Source organism: Rhinopithecus roxellana, chromosome 1, assembly GCF_007565055.1.
Source record: "Rhinopithecus roxellana isolate Shanxi Qingling chromosome 1, ASM756505v1, whole genome shotgun sequence".
In the NCBI taxonomy this organism is placed as follows: Eukaryota; Metazoa; Chordata; class Mammalia; order Primates; family Cercopithecidae; genus Rhinopithecus; species Rhinopithecus roxellana.
The window spans coordinates 55,018,717-55,038,288 of record NC_044549.1 but is presented as its reverse complement, the minus strand read 5'-3'; the positions used below and the strand labels follow the sequence as shown (position 1 = coordinate 55,038,288).

The 19,572-nt window shown below is 47.4% G+C and overlaps 1 protein-coding gene across 1 annotated transcript in view; it reads right to left on the bottom strand.

Annotated features, from left to right (window-relative positions):
• DCAF1 (DDB1 and CUL4 associated factor 1) overlaps positions 1 to 11,274 on the bottom strand; it is a 114,288-nt gene extending 103,014 nt beyond the window's left edge. Inside the window, exons 1-2 of the mRNA XM_030934608.1 lie at positions 11,127 to 11,274; positions 8,643 to 8,689 (exon numbers count right to left, since the gene is read on the bottom strand). The gene's annotated coding sequence lies outside the window, so the exon portion shown is untranslated. The remainder of the gene's footprint in view (positions 1 to 8,642; positions 8,690 to 11,126) is intronic.
• Positions 11,275 to 19,572: the final 8,298 nt, after the last annotated feature.

Genomic DNA, 19,572 nt, shown 5'->3' with positions numbered 1-19,572 from the left:
AACAGGTGTTGGAGAGGATGTGGAGAAATAGGAACACTTTTACACTGTTGGTGGGATTGTAAACTAGTTCAACCATTATGGAAAACAGTATGGCAATTCCTCAAGGATCTAGAACCAGATGTACCATATGACCCAGCCATCCCACTACTGGGTATATACCCAAAGGATTATAAATTATTCTACTACAAAGACACATGCACACGTATGTTTATTGCAGCACTATTCACAATAGCAAAGACTTGGAATCAACCCAAATGTCCATCTATGACAGACTGGATTAAGAAAATGTGGCACATATACACCATGGAATACTATGCAGCCATAAAAAAGGATGAGTTTGCGTCCTTTGTAGGGACATGGATGCAGCTGGAAACCATCATTCTTAGCAAACTATCACAAGAACAGAAAACCAAACACCGCATGTTCTCACTCATAGGTGGGAACTGAACAATGAGATCACTTGGACTCGGGAAGGGGAACATCACACACCGGGGCATATCATGGGGAGGGGGGAGGGGAAACGGATTGCATTGGGAGTTATACCTGATATAAATGATGAATTGATGGGTGCTGACGAGTTGATGGGTGCAGCACACCAACATGGCTCAAGTATACATATATAACAAACCTGCACGTTATGCACATGTACCCTAGAACTTAATGTATAATAAAAAAAAAAATTTAAAAAAAAGAAAAAAATACGGCCGGCGCGGTGGCTCAAGCCTGTAATCCCAGCACTTTGGGAGGCCGAGACAGGCGGATCACAAGGTCAGGAGATCGAGACCATCCTGGCTAACACGGTGAAACCCCGTCTCTACTAAAAAATACAAAAAACTAGCCGGGCGAGGTGGCGGGCGCCTGTAGTCCCAGCTACTCGGGAGGCTGAGGCTGGAGAATGGCGTAAACCCGGGAGGCAGAGCTTGCAGTGAGCGGAGATCTGGCCACTGCACTCCAGCCCGGGCGACAGAGCGAGACTCCGTCTCAAAAAAAAAAAAAAAAAAATACTCAATAATTAAAATGCCTAAAAAAAAAAAATTTATATAATGTGAGTATATTTCTAGATTTTGTATTTTGTTGTACACATGCATACATGTGTCTGTCTTTATAAAAATAGCACAATGTTACTTGATTACTGTAGCTTTATATTAAATTTTAAAATCCTCAAAAAAAAAAAATTATCCGGGGGTGGTGGTGTGCGCCTGTCATCCCAGCTACTCAGGAGGCTGAGGCAGAATTGCTTGAACCTGGGAGGCAGGGGTTGCAGTGAGCCGAGATCATGCCACTGCACTCCAGCCTGGGCAACAGAGCGAGACTCCATCTCAGCGCAGGGGGGCAGGGGGGAAGGTAACACTCAATAAACTAGGAACAGAAGAGACCTTCTACAACATGATAAAGAGGATTATGAGCAATCCACAACTAACATTATACTCAACGGTGAAAGACTGAAAGCTTGGCCCCAAAAGTCAGAAACAAGACAAGAATGTCTGCCTTTGCCACTTCTATTAAAACACTGTACTGGAGTCCTCGGCCTGGCGTGGTGACTCACACCTGTAATCCCAGTACTTTGGGAGGCCGAGGCAGGCGGATCACTTGAGACTAGGAGTTTGAGACCAGCCTGGCCAAAATGGTGAAATCTCGTCTCCAATAAAAATATAAAATTAGCAGGGTATGATGGGGCACACCTGTAATCCCAGATCATGAGGCTGAGGCATGAGAACTGCTTGAACTGAAGAGGCAGACATTGCAATGAGCCACAATTGTGCCACTGCAGTCCAGCCTGGGCGAAAGAGTGAGACTCCGTCTCAAAAAACAAAACAAAAAAACTACACTCTACTAGGGTCCTAGCCAGAGTAATTAGGCAAGAAAAAGAAATATAGGCTGGGCACGGTGGCTCATGCCTGCAATCTCAAAGCGGGTAGATCATGTGGTCAGGAGTTCAAGATCAGCCTGGCCAACATGGTGAAACCCCGTCTATACTAAAATTACAAAAATCAGCTGGGCATGGTGGTGTGCACCTGTAATTCCCAGCTACAGGGGAGGCTGAGGCAGGAGAATGGCTTGAACCCAGGAGCGGACAGAGGTTGCAGTGAGCTGAGATTGCACCACTGCAATCCAGCCCAGGTGACAGGCAAGACTCCGTCTCAAAAGAAAAACAAAAAGTCTGTATGTGTCTGTGTGTGTGTGTGTGTGTGTGTGTGTGTGTGTGTGTGTGAATGGTATTCCAAGTGGAAAAGAAAGAAGTAAAATTATCTTTATTCCCAGATGACATAATCCATATACAGAAAATCCTGAAGAATCCACATAAAAATTATTAGAATAAATGAATTCAGCAAAGTTGTAGGGTACGAGAGCAACACGCAAAAATCAATTGTACTGCTAAACACTAGCCAAGAACAATATGAAAGTAAATAAAGAGAACAGGCCAGGTGCTGTGGCTCAAGCCGGTAATCCCAGCACTTTGGGAGGCCGAGACGGGCGGATCACAACGTCAGGAGATCGAGACCATCCTGGCTAACACGGTGAAACCCCGTCTCTACTAAAAAATACAAAAACTAGCCGGGCGAGGTGGCGGGCGCCTGTGGTCCCAGCTACTCGGGAGGCTGAGGCAGGAGAATGGCGTAAACCCGGGAGGCGGAGCTTGCAGTGAGCTGAGATCACGCCACCGCACTCCAGCCTGGGCGACAGAGCGAGACTCCGTCTCAAAAAAATAAAAAAATAAAAAATAATAAAGAGAACAATTTCATTTACAATAGCACCAAAAATATACAAAATAGTTAGAAACAAATTTAATTTAAAAGGCACAAGGCCGGGAAGGTTGGCTCACACCTGTTAATCCCAGAACTTTAGGAGGCCAAGGTGAGTGGATTGCTCGAGCTCAGGAATTCAAGTCCAGCTGGGGCAACATGGCAAAACCTAGCCTTTACAAAAAAGGCAAAAAATTAGCCAGGCATGGTATGAAACTGTACGAGGTGTGCACCTGTACTCCCAGCTACTCGGCAGGCTGAGGTGGGAGAATCACCTGAGCCCAGAAAGTTGAGGCTGCAGTGAGCCAAGATCATACCACTGCACTCTAGCATGGAAGACACAGTGGGACCCTGTCTCGACAACAAAAAAGGCACAAACACAAGACCTGTATACTGAAAACTACAAAACATTGCTGGAGTCAATTCATGATGACCTAAATTTTAAATAACTTAAATAAAAAGATATCCTGTGTTCACGGATTAGAAAGCTTAGTATCAAGATGGTAATACACTACAACGTGGTCTACAAATTAAATGCAATCGCTATCAAAATCCCAGTGACAGAACAGGCTTGGTGGCTCACGCCTGTAATCCCAGCACTTTGGGAGACCAAGGCAGGTGGATCATGAGGTCAAGAGATCGAGACCATTCTGGGCAATATGGTGAAACCCCATCTCTAGTAAAAATAAAAAAATTAGCTGGGTGTGTTGGTATGTACCTGTAATCCCAGCTACTCGGGAGGCTGAGGCAGGAGAATCACTTGAACCCAGGAGACAGAGGCTGCAGTGAGCCAAGATTGTGTCACTGCACTCCAGCAAAGCAACAGACTGAGACTCCGTCTCAAAAAAAAAAAAAAAGTTGGAAAAAATCACACTTCTGATTTCAAAACTTGCTACAAAACTATAGTAAATGGAATAGCATGGCACTGACATAAGGATTAACGTATAGACAAATACAATAGAATTGATAATCCAGCAATAAGCACTCACATTTATGATCAATTTTCAATAAGGGTACCACGACCATTCAATAGGAAAAAAGTATTTTCAATAAGTAATGCTGCCCAGGCACAGTGGCTCATGCCTGTAATCCCAGCACTTTGGGAGGCCAAGACAGGCAGATCACTTGAGCAGGAGTTCGAGACCAGACTGGCCAACATGGTGAAACCCCATCTCTACTAAAATACAAAAATTAGCCGGGGGGTGGTGGCGCACGTGTAACCCCAGCTACGCACGGGGCTGAGGCAGGAGAACTGCTTGAAGCCAGGAGGCTGAGGTTGCGGTGAGCCGAGATAGAGCCACTGCCCTCCAGCCTGGGTGACAGAGCAAGACTCTGTCTCAAAAAAAAAAAACACACACACACACACACAAAAGTACTGATGAGGCTGGGCGCGGTGGCTCAAGCCTGTAATCCCAGCATTGTGGGAGGCTGAGGTGGGCAGATCAGGAGGTCAGGAGATCGAGACCATCCTGGCCAACATGGTGAAACCTCATCTCCACTAAAATACAAAAAATTAGTCAGGTGTGGTGGCACACGCCTGTAGTCCCAGCTACTAGGGGGGCTGAGGGAGGGGAATCGCTTGAATCTGGGAGGCAGAGGTTGCAGTGAGCTGAGACTGTGCCACTGGACTACAGTCTGGTGACAGAGCAAGACTCGTCTAAAAAAAAAAAAAAAATAGTGCTGAGACAATTGGATATTATCACACAAAACAGTGAAGCTGGATCTTTGCCTCACAATATATGCAAAAAAGGACCAAGTGCTTTGGCTCATGCCTATAATCCCAACACTTTAGCCAGATCACCTGAGGTCAGGAGTTTGAGACAAGCACGGCCAACAAGTTGAAACTCATCTCTACTAAAAATACAAAAAATAGCCGGGCATGGTGGAGGGCACCTGTAATCCCAGCTACTCAGGAGGCTGAGGCAGGAGAATCACTTGAACTCGGAGGGGACGGAGGTTGCCCACTGCACACCAGCCTGGGCAAAAGGGTGAGACTCTGTCTTAAAAAAAAAAAAAAAAAAAAGAACGGCCAAGAAACACATGAAACATACTCAACATCAGTCACCAGGGAACTGCAAATCAAAACCACAATGAGATATCACCTCTCACCTACTAAGATGACTATAGTTTAAGAAATGAGAAAATATAAGCATTGGCAAGCATGTGAAGAAACTGGAACACATATTGCTGGTAGAAATGTAAGAGTACAGTAGTTATAAAAAACAGTTTGGGACTGTCTCAAAAAGTTGTAGGGTTTTTTTTTTACGTCACATGTAGAATTACTATACGACCCACCAATTTCACTACTAGATATATACCCAAAAGAACTGAAAACAGGGCTGGGTGTGGTAGCTCACACCTGTAATCCCAGCACTTTGGGAGGCTGAGGTGGGCAGATTACCTAAGGTCAGGAGTTCGAGACCAGCCTCACCAACATAGAGAAACCCCATCTCTGCTAAAAATACAAAATTAACCAGGCATGGTGGCACATGCCTGTAATCCCAGCTACTGCGGAGGCTGAGGCAGGAGAACTGCTTGAACTCAGGAGGCAGAGGTTGAAGTGAACCAAGGTCACACCACTGCACTCCAGCCTGGGCTACAAGAGCAAAACTCTATCTCAGGAAAAAAAAAAAAAAAAAGGAATTCAAACAAAGACTTATACACAAATGTTCAGGGTAGCATTATTCACAATAGCCAAAAAGTAGAAACAACCCAAAAAGTCCATCACCAGATGAACAGATAAACAAAATGTGGTATATTCATACAATGGAATATTCAGCCATAGAAATGAATGAAGTAGTAACATGCTACAGATGTGGAAAAACCTTGAAATCAGTAAGTGAAAGAAACCAGACACAAAAGGGCATATATTGTATGATTCTATTAATATAAAACACTGAAGGCTGGGCGCGGTGGCTCACGCCTGTAACCCAGCACTTTCGGAGGCCAAGGTGAGTGGATCACGAGGTCCAGAGTTCGAGACCAGCCTGCTAAAGATGGTGAAACCCCATCTCTACTAAAAGTACAAAAATTAGCCAGGCGTGGTGGTGTGCGCCTGTAGTCCCAGCTACTCAGGAGGCTGAGGCAGAAGCATCGCTTGAACCCGGGAGGTGGAGGTTGCAGTGAGCCAAGATCACGCCACTGCACTCCAGCCTGGGCGACAGAGACAGATTCCGTCTCATTAATTTAAAAAAAAAAAAAAAAAAAAAAAAAACCTTGAAATAGGTAAACCAATATATAGAAAGCTAACTAGTAGTTGCCAAGGGCTTGAAGAAGGGGGAAAATGGGTAGTGACTGCTAAACGGGTATGAGGTTTCCTTTTAAGGTGATAAAAACATTCTAGAACTAGAAAGAGATAACGGTTGCACAACACTGTGAATCTACAAATGCCACTGATTTGTACACTTCAAAATCGGTAGTGGTTAATTTTATGCTATGTAAATATACCACAGTTTTTTAATGAGAAAAGAAATGATCCAGAAGAGACTACTTCTTACATAATTTAAGCAGTTAGCTTACTAGAGCACATAAAGACATGATTTTTAAAAAAACACTACCTCTAATAAAGATGAATTCAAGGGCATTAAAACACTAAAATTTTATATTTTTTAAATTTTTTAATTTTTATTATTTTGTAGAGACAGGGTCTTGCTATGTTGCCCAGGCTGATCTCAAATTGCTGGGCTCAAGCAACCCTCTCCACTTGGCCTTCCAAATTACTAGGATTGTACACATGAGCCACCATGCCTGGTCTAAAACACTAAAATTTTAGAGTTCAACTTAGAAACATATATACTTCTGGTATCATTTTCAGAACTTCCAACTAATCTATGCCTGAAGATAATTATAACTTTGGGAATAAGGCCAGGCATGGTGGCTCACGCCTGTAATCCCAGCACTTTGGGAGGCTGAGGTGCGGATCACGAGGTCAGGAGATCGAGACCATCCTGGCTAACATGGTGAAACCCCATCTCTACTAAAAATACAAAAAATTAGCCGGGCGCAGTGGCAGGAGCCTGTAGTCCCAGCTACTCAGGAGGCTGAGGCAGGAGAATGGCATGAACCCGGGAGGCACAACTTGCAGTGAGCCGAGATCGCAACACTGTACTCCAGCCTGGGTGACAGAGCGAGACTCCATCTCAAAAAAAAAAAAAAAAAAAAAAAAACCTTTCGGAATAATCATTTGCCCAAGGAAAATATAAACCTTAGTGAGACCTTGTCTCTATTATTTAAAAAAATAATAAAAAATAGGCCAGGCGTGGTGGCTCACGCCTGTAATCCCTGCACTTTGGGAGGTCGATGTGGGTGGATCATCTGAGGTCAGGAGTTCGAGACCAGTCTGGCCAACATGATGAAACCCCGTCTCTACTAAAAATATAAAAAATTAGCCAGACGTGGTGGCAGGCGCCTGTAATCCCAGGTACTCGGGAGGCTGAGGCAGGAGAATCACTTGAACCCGGGAGGCAGAAGTTGCAGTGAGCCGAGATCGCACAACTGCACTCCAGCCTGGGTGACAAGAGCAAAACTCCATCTCAAAAAAATATTAATAATAATAAAGAATAAAAAAATATAAAGGCAAGGCGTGGTGGCTCACATTTGTAATGCCAGCACTTTGGGAGGCTGAGGTGGGAGGATCACTTGAGCCCAGGGGTTTGAGACCAACCTGGGTAACAGTGAGACCTTGTCTCTATTATTTAAATACATAAATAAAGCAAAATATAAACTTATAACAGACTTAATAATAGCAATGTGAATTAATTTAGTATCAATGAAAGCAGTCAGCAACTGGGTGTGGTGGCTCACACCTGTAATCCCAGCACTTTGGAAAAACTAGGTGGGCAGATCGCTTGAGCCCAGGAGTTTGAGACCAGCCTGGGCAACACATGGTGAAATCCTGCCTCTATGAAAAAAATTTAAAAATTAGTAATAGTAGTACCTACTTCAGTGTTTGTTTTTTGTTTTTGATTTTTTGTTTTGTGAGACGGAATCTCGCTCTGTTGCCCAGGTTGGAGTGCAGGGGCGCGATCTTGGCTCACTGCAACCTGTAGTCCCAGCTACTCAGGGAGGCTAAAGCAAGAGAACTACTTGAGCCTAGGAGGTGGAGGCTGCAGTGAGTCATGACTGCACCACTGTACTCCAGCCAGAGCAAAAGTGCGAGACCTTGTCTCAAGAAAAAAAAAAAAAGGCTGGGCACGGTGGCTCATGCCTGTAATCCCAGCACTTTGGGAGGCCAAGGCAGGCGGATCACCTGAGGTTGGGAGTTTGAGACCAGCCTGACCAACATGAAGAAACTCCGTCTCTACTAAAAATACAAAATTAGGCCGGGCACAGTGGCTCACGCCTGGTAATCCCAGCACTTTGGGAGGCCGAGGCCGGTGGATCACAAGGTCAGGAATTCAAGACCTGGCCAACATGGTGAAACTGCATCTCTACTAAAAATACAAAAAAAATTAGCCGGGCATGGTGGCACGTGCCTGTAATCCCAGCTACTCAGGAGACTGAGGCAGGAGAATCACTTGAACCCGGGAGGCAGAGGTTGTGGGGAGCCGAGATCACACCACTACACTCCAGCTTGGGCAACAAGAGCAAAAAAACAGTCATCTTCACCTTGTTATGCCCAAGACCGTGAGGGTGCATTACTCAAGTTCTTGAGTTCTTTAAGTGCTATGAAGAAATGATGGTCTGTCCAATGGTGACACGATAGTTACCAATTAGTGAATATCTAGTATGGAACAGACATTGAGCTAAGTAATTTACTATACTTACATTATTCTGAATTTTCACAACCATCCTACCCTTTTTTATACATGAAGAAACAAGCTCCGAGGTCCCCAAGACCAGCTAGTACTAGGTAGAAAAAGTATTTCAAGGATTCAAATCCCAATTCTGCTGACATACCTGTGAAGTCTTGGTTATTTAACTTCTCCAAATCTCAATTTCCTTATCTGTAAGATGGAAACAATTGTTGTACGGGGTTAAATGACAATATTGTCCCCATGGTGGGAAATATAAAGCCTCAAGAAATACCTATGTAAAATTTCCTTATCCTTTCAAGTGTCTGCTAGCGTATTCCACAAAATAAATACATAGATACCACACCAAAAACAGAAAAAACATGGCATAATATTAACAATTGTTTGCCGGGCACAATGGCTCATGCCTGTAATCCTAGCACTTTGGGAGACTGAAGTAGGTGGATTACTTGAGGCCAAAGTTCAAGACCAGACTGGCCAAAATGGCAAATCCGCATCTCTACTAAAAATTAAAAAAAAAGCCAGGCGCGGTAGCACACACCTGTAATCCCTAGCTACTCCAGAGGCTGAGGCATGAGAATCACTTGAACCCGGGAGGCGGAGGTTGCAGTAAACCGAGATTACGCCACTGCACTCCAGCCTGGGCAACAGGGCAAGACTCTGTCTCAAAAAAAAAAAAAAAAAAAAAAAATTAAAAATTTGCCAGGCACAGTGGCTCAAGCCTATAATCCCAACACTTTGGGAGGCCAAGTCGGGAGGATTACTTGAGGTCAGTTGGGCAACATTTCGAGACACAGTCTACACAAAAATTTAAAAATTACCCAATCATGGTAGCCTGTGCCTGCAGTCCTAGTTACTCAGGAGGCTGAGGCAGCAGGCTCCTTTGAGTCCAGGAGTTAGAGGCTGCAATGAGTTATGATCACACTCGAGACCATCCTGACTAACACACTGAAACCCTGTCTCTACTAAAAACACAAAAAATTAGCTGGGCGTGACGGCAGGCGTTTGTAATCCCAGCTACTCAGGAGGCTGAGGCAGGAGAATGGCGTGAACCTAGGAGGCGGAGCTTGCAGTGAGCCGAGATCGCACCACTGCACTCCAGCCTGGGCGACAGAGGGAGACTCAGTCTCAAAAAAAAAAAAAAAAAAGAGTTATGATCACACCACTGCACTCCAGCCTAGGCTATAGAGCAAGATCCTGTATTTTAAAAAAATAGTCCAGGTGTAGTGGCTCATGCCTGTAATTCCAACACTTTGGGAGGCTGACAAGGGAGGATCACTTGAGTTCAAGACCAGCCTGGGCAACGCAGTAAGACTACTGTCTCTACAAAAAATAAATGAATAAAAAAAAAAATTTGAAAACTGTATAATAGGCAGAACAGTAAAACACTGTACTCAGCAACTACCCAAGAGATACTAAGCAAAAAATGATTTCCCTGCATTCCCCAAATTCTCTATTATCTCAACATCCAAAAATATATACCTACTCAAAAATGAGTAACGAATAACTGCTATATAGAAAATCCAAATGTTCGTATCATTAAGAAAAATACTAAATCGATTCCTAAAGTCTAAATATACACACTTACATAAACATTAAAGGTAAACTCCAGTAAGCTGGAAAAAGAAAATATAGGATATTACCAATTAACCTCTCATTCTGTACATTAACAATGCATTTGAACAGGAAGATGCTACTAACATAAAAAATTAAAACGTGTAATTAAAGACTAATTAAAAGGCTTCATCGAAAAAACAGGGTAAGGAAAAACCGAGACCAACATGACGTGGCCAAGGACGAGTCATTTGTGACTCAAAAATAACTAATACAAACACTCCAAAACTATTTCCTCAACAAATGGAAAACCAGAGCGCTGCCACTGCAGTAAGAGGAAGCCAGACAGAAAACCGTCTAAGAAGTGAAGTTGTGAAGCAAACGCTTCTGAAACCCCAGCTGAAAACGACTATAAGCCCCGGAAACAGACTCCCGGGAAGTTTGGCGGGCACTCTGAGGTTTGACTCCAGGCTGCGGGACCCGCGCATCTCTTTCCAACCCTTCCCTTCTTCATGGGGATGAGAGGCGTGACCAGAAAGCTCCGCCCCCGTCGCAAGGTCCAAGAGCCGGGCGGGTACAGGGAGAGGTGGCACGAGGCCGAGAGACGGGAGAGCCCGCCCAGGTGATTGGAGCTGGAGGCGGAGACACAGTCCGTGAAGGGGCCCGCCGTATAGTACGGAAGATGGAGCCCCCCCAAGCCCGTACGGAACAGAGACTAGGAGGATTGGAAGGGAAAAGATGACAAGGTATATGAAATACGCCCCTCCCTCCAGGTAGGGGCGGACACACCCCGCCCCCCCACTCCGGGCGGAAGAGTTACTCTCGGGAAGCTTCTCGTCGGGAGTGGAGGAAAAACGTGGAGGCCCCGCCCCCGGGACAAGAATCAGGAGGAGGAAAAGTCCTGTCAGGCCCCGGGCCCAGCCTCCTGGCTGACCGGCCCGCCCCCTCCTCGCCGGCGGCCCAAGCAGGTGCCGCCCCTCCCCCAGCCCGGCGCCCACTCTGCCGCCCGGCTAGCCGAGCGCCCTGCTTTCTTGCGCCCCTCCCGTAGAGTCGCCTCCCTCCATTTCCCACTTACCGTCCGAGGCGGCTCCGCCACTGCCCCCCCCCCCGACCCCGCCAGTGGCCACAGTTCACACACACAGCCTCAGGTCCCGCACTCACTCTTCACTCACACACACACACAGCGCGACCACGGCTCCACAGCGGCCCACATATTATGCGTCACTCCCGCGCTACGTGCACCGCGCGCGCGCGCCTACTTGGCGCGAGGACAGTGAGCAAGGGGCGGGAGGAGAACGCCTGCACGATCCGAGGAAAAATCGAAGAGCCCCGGGGACGCCTGGGAAATGAAGTTCCGCGTCTAGGGGCGGGCCCACCAGTCCCAATTGGCGCCTGAGCTCTTCGCCCCGCGCATTGACTTCTGGATTTGTAGTTTTTTTTGGATAAATGCGAACTGCTGAGTACTCATTGGCTGCTTCGGAAGGCGGAAGTGAAAAGTGAGGGAGTCAATCCTTCCAAGACAGTACTATAATCGCTTGATGCTTCAGTGTCTTGTTCTGACGTGTGTGCGCAAAGAGCCTGTGTTTTATTCGGCCATTTGCCTCATCTTACCTAGAACATACCGTGATCTAAGAAAATATTTTCTCATAAACATATCAGAAATCGCAGCACTCATTAAAACAGAAGGCACTGGTTGTTTTTTATTTGTTTGTTTGTTTTGAGACAGAGCCTCGCTCTGTTGCCCAGGCTGGAGTGCAGTGAGGATCTCAGCTCACTGTGACCTCCGCCTCCCGGGCTCAAACAGTCCTCCCACCTCAGCCTCCAGCTGAGACTGCAGGTGCATGCCACGACACCCAGCTAATTTTTATTTTTGTTTTGTGTGTGTGTATTTGGTAGAGACATGGTTTCGCCATATTGGCCAGGCTGGTCTCGAACTCCTGGGCTGAAGCGGTCCACCCACCGGGGCCTCCCAGCCTCTTCGTTCTCCGTCCCTTTTTTTTTTCTTTTTTTCTTTTTTTTTTTTTTTTTTTTTTTTTTTGAGACAGGGCCTCGCTCTGTCACCCACGCTGGGGTGCAATGGCGCAATCACAGCTCGCTACAGCCTCAACCTCCTGGGCTCAAGCTGTCTTCCCACCTCAGTCTCCCAAGTAGCTGGGACTACGGGTGTGCACCACCACACCCAGCTAATTTTTTTAAATTTTTGTAGAGACGAGGTCCCACTGTGTTGTCCATGTTGGTCTTGAATTTCTAGGCTCAAGTGATTCTCCTGCCTCAGCCCCCCAAAGTGTTGGGATTACAGGCATGAGCCACTGCGCCCAGCCTCTCTTTTTGTTCAAGACCTAGCCTGTAGGAATCAATAGATATTTATTGCCAGGTATTATACGTGAGGCAGAGAAGTGAAAAATCAAAAGCTCATAGATTGAGGCAGGACTGACCTCAGAGGTCACTTAATTCAATTTCTTCATGTTGTTGGGAAAAATGAGGCCCAGAGGGAGTGAGTGACTTGCCCAGCATCACACAACCAATTAACAGCAGAACCAGAAGACTCCTTACTCTGACCAGCAGTCCCTTTTGCAGGACATAGAAGATAAACATGACTCCACATTTGAGGAGAATCTTGACCTGACAAGATCCTACCCAACCTTCAAGGCCTTACGCAGCTCATTATCTCTCTGGGAATGCTGAGCAAGTCTCCATGCATTTCCATGAGTCTTCACGGACAATACTGTCACATGAACACAAGACACAGCAAGCCTGCCACTAGACTCAGTGTTCCACAGCTAGTAAGAAACCTGAATCCTGGGTCCCTTGGTTTCACTCCCCACTAGATCCCACTTCCCTCTTTCCAGAAAAGAGACCATCCTCCTTCTCTTAAATGTGTACTCTACTGTGTGCTGGGAGCGCCACAGACATGTCACCTCTCTTCACTTCTTTCTCCTGCGACAACACACAGCTCTCTTCTCTGTGCTTCTGGAACTTTGCCTCTATCAGTAATGGCCACTACTATTTCTTTCAACTTTAGAGCATGCTGGGCTCTGAGCCAAGTGTTCTAGCCACACTCTCTCATTTAACCCTCACTACCCTGTCACACACACAGGGAAGATATGGTTAATCACCTTTACAGATGAGAAATCTGAACCCAGAGAGGTAGATCAAGGAATGGAACCCACATGCCTTTCCTCCAGCATTCCTTCAGGTGACTTTCCTGGGCCATGAACCTAAAATGTATGGAGATGGGACATTTAAGCCTTAGATATCTCCCCTCTGTCTATGGTCTAGCCGGCCCAGTGATGACTTCTCCACTGGCTGGGGTCCTAAAAGGCAGAGCCCTTAAGGGAACTCAAGGCCCAGCTCACCAGCTCCTGGCACTGCCTCAGCCTGCCACCAGATGGCAATGCTTCATTTCAGAAACCCAACCTGGTCAGAGCGCTGTGGCTCACGCCTGTAATCCCAACACTTTGAGAGGCTGAGAATCTCTTGATCCCAGGAGTTCAAGACCAGCCTTGGCAACATAGAGAGACACCTCCCCCCGCCCCCCACCCCAACTCCACTGTCTCTACAAAATATCTTAAAAATTGCCAGACGTGGTGGTGCATGCCTGTAGTCTCAGCTATTTATGAGGCTGACGTGGGAGGATTGCTTGAGCTTGGGAGGTTGAAGCTGCAGTGAGCTGTTATTGTGCTACTACACTCCAGCCTGGGTGACAGACAGAGACTCTATCTCAAAAAAATTTTTTTTTCTTAATTTTTTTTAAAAACAGAAACCCAGCCTGGGGTCCTGGGTTGGTGATGGGAGCAAGAAGCATTAAGAAGGGGCTTTGGAGAAGCCAGGGCCTAGGAAGCAGGGGAAGCAGAGCAGGAGACAAACAGGGCCTGTCCAGCAGCCACACCCTCAGGATTCTGCATTCTTAACTCCTGCAGCCTCCTCTGCCCCTGCCAACACCTCCCCCTCCCCAACACACCCACAGGCACACACCTGCAGGCACCTTCAAACATCTCCTTCCCACCTCTGGGAAGGGGAAGAGGTAGCACCCAGGCTTTCCCAACTGCTCACGCATTCCAAGTGTGCTTGGTGGCATATTTCACAGTTCAAGTATTACCCACAGGTGCCAGATACACAAGCATGCACATACACATTAGGCATCTAGTCCTCACAACAAATACTTTCACATCTAAGCATATGCACACACAAAGCTACAGACAATCCAGGCCCACACACCTGGCTTAGTTCTGGCACATGGGTCCTGCACCACTGGGAAGAGATTTATTGGCCTCGTTGGTAGGACATCTCTGGACTCCCTCTCACCTTGCTCTGCCTGTTCCACCCCCTGCTCCATAGTGTGCCCAAGAAAGAGGAAGCCCCATCTGAAAGAGTGAGGAGTGCTTTGGGGGCTGCCCAGCAGCAGAGAAAAGGCAAGAAGACCCCAACCCTGGCCCCAGGACCAAGGCCTACAGATAGGCATGCTCTACCTACTCCCACCTCCAAGCACGCCCACTCCCTGGCTAGGAAAATGGACAGCACCAAGCCCTCTGAGCTTCAAGCTTCTCCTTCATTCTCCTCCCTCTCCCGCTCCCATCCTTCTGTGAGCTTTTCACTCCCAGCACCTCCTTCTAGGCTTACCCAGGTGCTCCCACCAGCCCATCCTCACCCTGGTGCCACCCCACAACTCCTGCGCTTCCTCCAGCAATTCCCTGGGGCTGGGAAGTGAGGCCAGCTGTCTCATATCCACCCCTGCTCTCCTGTTGGCTAGACAAGACTGCTACTGCAAGGGTCCAGGAGTGTCACAGGAGCTACCAATTAGAGGCTCAAGACTACCAGGCTTTGGGAACACCAGCCTGGACAAAGAGGAAATCCCAATCATTCACTGGGTACCCTGCTCCTGCCTGATGGCCCCTATACCCCACCCCCATAAAATGAGAGGGAACACCACAACATTTCCCAAAGGGTGTGTAATTATGTCTGATTACATCTACATCCACTACTCTCACTTTACAGAGAAAGAAACAGACTCCACAAAGTCAACAACTTAAGTGCCCACATCGACCAGTGGGCACAGGTAACAGGGAGATAAAAAAGCAAGCACACCTAGCCTCTTTTGCCTCAGGTTCCTAGGGTTGGAACTCCTTCCAGGAGGAAGAGTGGAGTCAACATTGGGATGAGAGTGTGTGTTGGCCTGGCCTCCAAGCTCTCAGAAGCCCCTGAATTTTTATTTATATATTTATTTATTTTCAGATGGAGCCTCACTCTGTCCCCAGGCTGGAGTGCAGTGAAGCAATCTCGTCTCACTGCAACCTCTGCATCCTGGGTTCAAGTGATTCTCCTGCCTCAGCCTCCTGAGTAGGTGGGATTACAGGTGCCTGCCACAACGCCTGGCTAATTTTTGTATTTTTAGTAGAGATGGGGTTTCACCGTGTTGGCCAGGCTGATCTCGAACTCCTGACCTCAAGTGATCCACCCACCTTGGCCTCTCAAACTGCTGGGATGACAGGTGTGAACCACTGTGCTCTGGCCACCCCTGGATTTTTAGAAAGACCATTCTACAGGATTCAGGGATCTCTGGCCTGACCCATTTGAAGGTACTCTGGAGACTGCTGGGGCAGACCCTCATAATGACTCAGGTCAGAAAGAGTTTACCACTCTATCGGTTCTTTCATTTTAAGAGGGCCTGTGCCTGGCACGGTGGCTCATACCTGTAATTCCAGCACTTAGGGAGGCTGAGACAGGAGGATTGTTGAGCCTAAGAGTTCAAGACCAACCTGAGCAACATAGTGAGACCCTGTCTCTATAAAAAATAATAAAAATAAAAATAATTATTATGGCCAGGTGTGGTGGCTCATGCCATAATCCCAGCACTTCAGGGGGGCAAGGCAGGTGGATCACCTGAGGCCAAGAGTTCAAGACCAGCCTGGCCAACATGGCAAAATCCCATCTCTGCTAAAAAATTACAAAAATTAGCCAGGTGTGATGGTGCACGCCTGTAATCCCAGCTACTCAGGAGTCTGAGGCATGAGGATTGCTTGAACCCAGGAGCTGAGATCATGCTACTGCACTCCAGCCTAGGCAAGAGAGCAAGATTCTGTCTTGAATAATAATAATAGCAATAAAATTAATAATAATAATTTTTTAAATTAAAAAAAGAGAAGGCCTAGAGAAGAATGGCTTTGTCAAATGGGACAAATTCAGAGGTCAGAGACTCACCCCGCCACCCGAAGTAAATACCTCTACCATGGGCCTATCCCTCTTGGAGATGTTGCCAGATACAACCTGGGGTACCCAGTTAGGCTTGGGAGCCAAAATCATCAAGGAGGGGAGTTTCTAGGTGTAGAGGGTATCATGGGCTCTTACCGTGGGGAAGTTCTTCATCCCTTAGAGGTGGAGATGTCTCTCTATGAAAAGTCACATGATGTTCCTGAGGGGAGCCACCTCTGCCCTGCTCCTGCTTCACCAGGTCCAGGCTTCTCACAAGATAGCCTTTTGTGAAGTCACAAACCTGGTTGCCTCCCCACAGGACCAGAGACCAGGACAACCAGGGACTAGTGGGCATGACTTTAGGGGAGAAAGGACTTCACAACAGCCTGTAGGCTCTGGAGAGGGGTGTGGAGTCTGGAGGGGCTCAGTGGACCAGCCTCAGGCTGTAGTGGGCAAGAAGGGTTATTGGAGACTCAGGATGGAATTAGTTTCTCATGTCTCAGTGATCGCCAAAAGATGAGAACAGCTGGGGCCTGTGCCTGTATTCCTTGACCATTGTCCTGTCCCTTGAGACCCTAGGGCTGGAGGAGGCCCCTGAGCCAGGGACCAGATCTTCTCTCCTCAGTGCCATTCCTCTGTGACCATCCACTTTCTTTTCTTTTCTTTTCTTTTTTTTTGAGATGGATTTTCACTCTTGTCGCCCAGGCTGGAGTGCAGTGGCATGATCTTGGCTTACTGAGATGTGCACCTCCCGGGTTCAAGCGATTTTCATGCCTCAGCCTCCCGAGTAGCTGGGATTACAGGTGCCTGCCACCACACCTGGCTAATTTTTGTATTTTTAGTAGAGACGGGGTTTCATCATGTTGGCCAGGCTGGTGTCGAACCCCTGACCTCAAACAATCCACCTGCCTTGGCCTCCCAAAATGCTGGGATTACAGGCATGAGCCACTGCACCTGGCCTGACCATCCATTTTCTACCTGTTTCCTGGGCAAGCACATGCTACCAAATTCTGCTGCATTGAAAAGCAGCCCTGGTAGCCTTGGGGCACCCCTACCTGTTGGATTATGCAGAGGAAGAAGAGTATCAAGAGAAGAAACTGGAGCACTCATTGCCCACTCTCTCCAGAGGGTAGAGACTCCCACCTCCTGAAGAGGCAACCCAGGGGAGAAAACAGAAAACAACCCGAGGGAAAAAGTGTCATTCCATAAAATGTGGAAACTCAGTTACTGCCTTGGAAGGTCATACCTCGTAAGTGGGGCATGGGGGCAGCCACTAAATGGAAACCTTATCTTAAAAACAAGTGGCAAGGCGTGGGTACCTTATGCCTGTAATCCCAGCACTTTGGGAGGCCGAGGTGGGCAGATCACCTGAGGTCAGGATTTCAAGACCAGCCTGGCCAACATGGTGAAACCACATCTCTACTAAAAATACAAAAAATCAGTTGGGTGCTCCTGTAATCCCAGCTGCTCAGGAGGCTGAGGCAGGAGAATCGCTTAAATCCCGGAGGCAGAGGTTGCGGTGAGCCAAGATTATGCCGCTGCACTCCAGCCTGGGCGACAGAGAGAGACTCCGTTAAAAAAAAAAAGAACTAAACTGTGTTTTAAGTTAGGATTCCTGAGCCCTTGTCCTGTGCCTGTCCCTGCACCCTGTGTCTTCAGTGCTGAGGAGAATGCAGCACAGACCCTGCCCTCAAGGCTCACAGTCTAAGGCCTGAATGACCATGTGCAGCTCACTCCCTTAAAATGAAGGCTGCTATTCCCAGAAGTCAGGGGCAGCCTGGAACCCAAGAGCCTCGTATCCCTGTCCAGGGCACTACATTTCACGAAGGCAAAAACAGACCAAATCCTGTGGACTTTTGGCAGTTAAGCTAAGACAGCATCTCACTGCCTCTCAGGGTCTGCAGGTCTGGGTCTTGGTGTCATTATGTTGAGAGTGGCTCACCACCATGTGTCTCCTCCAGACCAAGGAGACCTCTTGGCCATTTTGTGTTCAAGCCATGCCTCCACTGAGGGTTTCTGCCATCTGCTCTACAGAGCCAACAGGCATCCTGTAGGACAGGTCTGGTCTGACGTACAGGAGACTAGATGTGACTCTGGGCAAGTTTCCTCATCCATCCCCCATAAAGAGGGCTTTACTAGATCTATGATCTTTCTTTCTTTTCTTTCTTTTCCTTCCTTCCTTCCTTCCTTCCTTCCTTCCTTCCTTCCTTCCTTCCTTCCTTCCTTCCTTCCTTCCTTCCTCTCTTTCTCTCTTTCTCTCTTTCTTTCTTTCTGAGACAGAGTCTTGCTCTGCTGCCCAGGCTGGAGTGCAATGGCACAATCTTGGCTCACTGCAACCTCTACCTTACCCGTTCAAGCGATTCTCCTGCCTCTGCCTCCCAAGTAGCTGGAATTACAGGCGCATGCCACCACGCCCAACTAATTTTTGTATTTTTAGTGGAGATAGGGTTTCGCCAAGTTGGCCAGGCTGGTCTTTAACTCCTGACCTCGTGATCCACCCACCTCAGCCTCCCAAAGTGCTGAGATTACAGGTGTGAACCACTGTGCCTGGCCTAGGTCCATGATTTTCAAATTATATTAGTATTACAATTTTACCACAGAGTCCTTTTGGTCCCAGCGAAATCTTGTACACCTCTTCGTTAAGTAGAGAAAAGGAATGATGCAAGGGATTCTAAGACATGATGTAGCAGAGAAACTCCTAGCGTTACAAGGAATGCAGTTTAAAAACCATGCATCAGCCAGCCGGGCGTGGTGGCTCACGCCTGTAATCCCAGTACTTGGGGAGTCCGAGGCTGGTGGATCACAAGGTCAGGAGTTCAAGACCAGCCTGGGCAATATAGTGAAACCCTGTCTCTACTAAAAATACAAACAAAAATTAGCTGGGTGTGTTGGCGGGCGCCTGTAATTCCAGCTACTCAGGAGACTGAGGCAGGATAATTGCTTGAACCTGGGAGGCAGAGGTTGCAGTGAGCAGAGATCAAGCCACTGTACTCCAGCCTGGGTGACAGAGCGAGATTCTGTCTCAAAAAAAAAAAAAAAAAAAAAAAAAACATCCAGACCCTTTCAGGTGCTGTGAATCTGTGACTGCAAAGCCTGGGCTTTATGAAAGATGGGAACAGGACAAAGAATGCCACATGTAGTGGCCACCTCAAGAGTCCTGCTCTGAATATTTTTGCCAGAACTATTTCTCGTTCAGCTTATTTCCAGCCACCAGCGTGTCCCCAGCCCACCTCTCACTGGGCCCTCTGCTCCTACCTTTGCTCCTCTCTTACAGGCTCTGAAATCAGCATCTAGACCTTAGGGGCTCGAAGTCCACATTGGTTCTAAGTCAG